Raw genomic sequence first — 4,868 nt, 5'->3', positions numbered from 1 at the left:
TGTTGCTACTGTTATAAATCTTAATGTAAATATCTGATATGCAGGATGGTATTAGGCAAACCCTGTGAAAGGGTCGTTCGACCCCCAAAGGGGTTGCGACCCACAGGTTGAAAACTGCTGTTCTAGACCTAAATATCTGGGAAGGTAGGGCTTAATTTTGTTTCTTAGTAAGATACTGCTCTTCTTTGGTTTTGTAGTGTCTGTTTTTTGCATCTTTATGCATAAATGCACAATCTTTTTATAATACATGTAAATGTAAGGAAACAGCTTTATTAGACTATTAGCAGTGTGTCAATTTTGTCTTATGTTTTTACGAGAGGCCTGGTGCACGAAATTCGTGCATGGCGAGGGGGGGAGCGGGGTCGGTCCCCTCAGCCCGGCCTGCACCCTCTCCAATCTGGGACCCCTTGGTGGATGTCTGTGGGATCGAGCCTATACCGTCAGTCGGACATCCCTCTTGCAATCCAGGACCACTGTCTCTTAACTGCTCACCTGCCTGCCTGCCCCTAACCACCCCTGCCTGCCAGCCTGATTGCCCCTAACCGACACCATTCTTCCTTCCTTGAAACAAGAACTGCAACTATTGTCTGAAGTAGGTTTATAGGAAGTTGTACTTCAAAACATGAAAGCCTCAAAGTCAATTTTCCTTATTTCTGAAAAACAGGTTTCTACAAACTTATTAAAACAGCAAGTATTCTCTAAACCCTATATCCATTAGAGGCAGTATCTAAGCTGTAAAGCCAATAATTAAAGTTGTGTAATTTTAGAACTGGAAGGGAATTTAGACATCATCTAGCCCAGTGGTTTTCAAATACCTTCAGGAAGAAAAGAGAATCAATAGCATAATAATTTATATATGCAAGCACTCTTACCTGTTTTTTAGCATATGGAACATTTTGCTTTGTTATTCTATCAGAATAGGACTTGACATTTTGCCTTGTATTTTATATTTAATCATTTTAAGAAAGTGAGAAATACATTTGGATATGACTAAAGCTATTGGTATAATTTAGAACTTAATGTTTTCTAATAATAGAACCTTACATAATATATAGAACACTGACACTTTTCAGATTTCACATCAACTCATTTACAATTCATAGTCAATTTTAAGCAATACTTGGGTGTAACAATAATATATACCAAGATAAACAAAGTGAAGGGAAGCATACCTAAACTGATATACTTCTGGAAAATACCATAAAGCATACCATAAGAATTAAGATTAAGAAAAAAGGCTAGTTCATAATTGTTTTCAGAAATGCAAGGAATATTAATCTAGGAATTTCCTCAGATTTAATTAAGGTTAACACTTTGGTTTCCTTGTTCAACTACAATGGAGAGACTTAGAGTTCTTTTAAAAATACAAAGGGGGGAAGAGAAACTAAGTCATAAATAGAAAACAAGCCTCCTGAAAAGATACATAAAAATACAATTAATTATTAATTAATACCACTCTGTACTTTTTTTCTTCACTTGTGGACATTTTCATTAACTTCCCTCCATGTAGCTTGAAGCTACCAGGACACAGTCCCCACCAACACCCTTAATCTTCTCCTCAGCTCTTCTGCTGAAGAACTTGGCCTTCACGATGACATGCTGCTTTGGGAGCTTTCCCTTCCCCAGAACTTTGTAGTAGCCCGATCGCACCACATCAATGATAGGAGCAGCTCCAGTCTTGCTTTTGGCAGCCTTTACCCGTGTCTGCTCACTGACCAGGGTCCATAGTTTATCCAGGTTGACAGTTGGGTAGAAGCTCTGGTTCCTCTCTAAGTGGTAATGCCTCATATCCAACTTTCAATATTTGTTGAAGTTGATCCTGTGATGATGCAAGCCATCAGCATTACCTTTGCTCCCCGGGTGCTTCTTTTGCTTGCCGATGCGGCTATGGCCCCAAAGTTTCCAGGTCTTCCTCAGTCTGGATGGCATGTCGGTGGCCAAGAGGCAAGAGTCACTCAGTACTTTTTAATACAAGAAACTTAACACAAAATGTTTCCATCAAAGCTGACCAGTCTCCTTTAATAGATAAGACTGAGGTGCTGCCCTAACCCCATGGTCGGCAAACTTCGGCTTGCAAGCCACATGTGGCTCTTTGGCCCCTTGAGTGTGGCTCTTCCTAAGCCTTAGGAGTACCCTAATTAAGTTAATAACAATGTACCCACCTATATAGTTTAAGTTTAAAAAATCTGGCTCTCAAAAGAAATTTCAATCATTGTACTGTTAATATTTGGCTCTGTTGACTAATGAGTTTGCCGACCACTACCCTAACCGGTTTGGCTCAGTGGATAGAGTGTCAGCCTACGGACTGAAGGGTCCCAGGTTCGATTCCAGTCAAGGGCATGTACCTTGGTTACGGGCACACTCCCAATACAGGGTGTGCAGGAAGCAACTGATCAATGTTTCTCTCTCATTGATGTTTCTAACTCTCTATCCCTCTCCTTTCCTCTCTGTAAAAAATCAATAAAATATATTTTTTTAAAAAAAGACAGGTGTTCTGTTTTGTTTTTATTTTAATTTGAACCACTACAAAAATCAGAAACAAAACAAAAAACAAGTGGTGCCTGAAGAACATTAACTATGTCTGCCACTAACTTACTGTATGCAAATGAATGTAGAAACTTAGGAAATTCTTTGAATCTTCAGTAAACCCCATTTCCACACAAACCAAACAATTAAAAGTTCTGAACGATTAGATAAAAATAATATCAACTTAACTAGGTTGGATTAATAAATGTATATTTATATATATACAGAAGCAAACAAAAAAGAAAGTTCAGCCTACTTTCCATTTTAGATAATAGTAAGTTGAAGTTATGTACAAATTTTGGTTCCCTCTCCTAAACTGAAAGAACTCTTGAAAAATAGTTATTTTACTTATAACTTTATTCAATTTTTAAAATTTAGACATAAATATCACTGTATTAATCTTTTTATATAGAATCACCACATTTTCACTTCATATTCAGCAATAAGTTTATGTCTATAAAATGTAACTTTATAATCAACTAATCAACTGCAGAGGTTTCCTGCCTTCCCAAAACTAATTCTTACCAACTAAAATTGGGAATTCTGGGGGAAAAATAATCCCACAAAACCTCACAAATTTTATAAAGCATTTATCTAAGATGGTTAAAATTAAACTCCGTATCATTCATCAATGGCATTTTAAAAAATTCATATAAAATGCTTTGTTTAAAGAGACACACTGAAAGCCAAGCCAATTGTTCACATGACGTGATTTGCACTATTATTTTAATTTTGATGTGTGAATTTACTTTAGAGGTCCCTCGTCTCCTTAGTCTTTCTGATAGATTCTATTTTTCCAGATACTCCTCAAAAAATAAAATTCATTCCTCATTCTTACTTCCTGCTTTTCTCCTTGCACTACTATAGCCTTTCTTCTCTTCCCCTTTCTCTTACAACTTCATTCTCCACTTCTGACCCTGTCCAGATTGTGTTCTCACTGTAAAGAACTGAATAGAATGCATCAATATATTTTTCACAGAATCCACTTCTTCTAAAATATCTTTGCAAAACTTTATTCAAACTTTCACTGAACACCTCCTGCACGTTACTTAACATAGTTATTTGTTGTTTTTCTACATACATTTGTATAGAAATCAGCACCTTATCTCCTTCCCAAATTGTATCATAAAAAAAAAAAAACCTTTGCCTTGGCCAGGTGGCTCAGTTGGTTGGAGCGCTGTCCCTATACACCAAGAAGGTTGCAGGTTCGATTCTGGTTCAGGGCACACCCTAGGTTGTGGGTTCAATCCCCGGTCAGGGCGCTTGTGGGAGGCAGCGGATCAAAGTTTCTCTCTCACATTGATGTTTCTCCCTCTCTCTTTTTCCCTTCCTCTCACTCTCTAAAAATAAATAAAAACATATCCTCAGGTAAGGATTAAAACAAATAAAAACACACCATTATATACATCCAACAAACTTTCAGATTTTAGAGTCTTCCAATCCTACCCTAGCGCAATGAATGCTTTGACAGGAAAATTTCCCCTTACTATCTCAGCAACTTAAGTGAGATGGTCAGCACTTTCTACAACTGACAGATTCTATTGTAAATATTCACACGCGTATTTCTGAGTGGCAGAAATAAAAGAAACTGATTTCCATCTCCATAAATCCTAATTGATCAAACATAGCTATACGTTAAATATAAAACAGCTTTCTGTTTTAAGTCTTCTGGTTTTGACAGTGGCTATAAAGCTTTGTGACGGCTAAAATGTATGTTTACTTTATTTTGAATGTCCTGCTCTCTTTGAACATGTCCCTTTGTAAATGAGTGAAGACCCATGTGGTATTTTATATTTAATTTCTCAAAAATATGAGATCACAAAAGATTGACTTGAGTTTACTTTTCTTTATGCCAAATTGCATTTTTTCTTTAAAGTCCACTTTCTTTTTTGCATGTTTGACAGTCAGCAGCCATCTTTTTAATGCTGTTCCTTGCAGAGAGCTTAGATGTTGCTTGTTTTGAGTGCACAGCTTAAGGCCGAGGAAGCCCCTCTCCTTAATCCTGGCATGAAAACACTGTCTTAGAAGCTTCCTTTGGTTAAGATCTGCTTTATCACTGGTTACGTTTAATCAGATAATTCCAAGAGTTTACAAGACACATTCCCTCTTAGGCAGATCAAGACATTATCCAGGGCTTCCAATGTAACTTCTTTCCCCATCTCTTCTAATTCCCTTTTATAGCATGAGTAAGATTACATAATTAACTATTGACAGGCAATTCTATTCCTTGCACCACAACTGGATTCTCATAGCCACTCTCTCTCTTCCCACAATAAAGTCTGAGTTCATATGGGTACACTAGTGTTTGAATGAAAAAATGAAAAAAAAGTTTCAGATTTTAT

The 4,868-nt window shown here is 37.0% G+C and overlaps 1 protein-coding gene and 1 pseudogene across 1 annotated transcript in view; both read right to left on the bottom strand.

The window, feature by feature from the left end:
• NPTN (neuroplastin) overlaps nt 1-4,868 on the bottom strand; it is an 88,849-nt gene that overhangs the window by 75,701 nt on the left and 8,280 nt on the right. The window lies entirely within an intron of this gene.
• On the bottom strand, nt 986-1,929 carry LOC107182322 (annotated as a pseudogene).

The sequence above is a fragment of the Myotis davidii genome, unplaced genomic scaffold (genome assembly GCF_000327345.1).
Source record: "Myotis davidii unplaced genomic scaffold, ASM32734v1 scaffold955, whole genome shotgun sequence".
Lineage (NCBI taxonomy): Eukaryota > Metazoa > Chordata > Mammalia > Chiroptera > Vespertilionidae > Myotis > Myotis davidii.
This window is presented reverse-complemented; position numbering and strand designations above follow the sequence as displayed.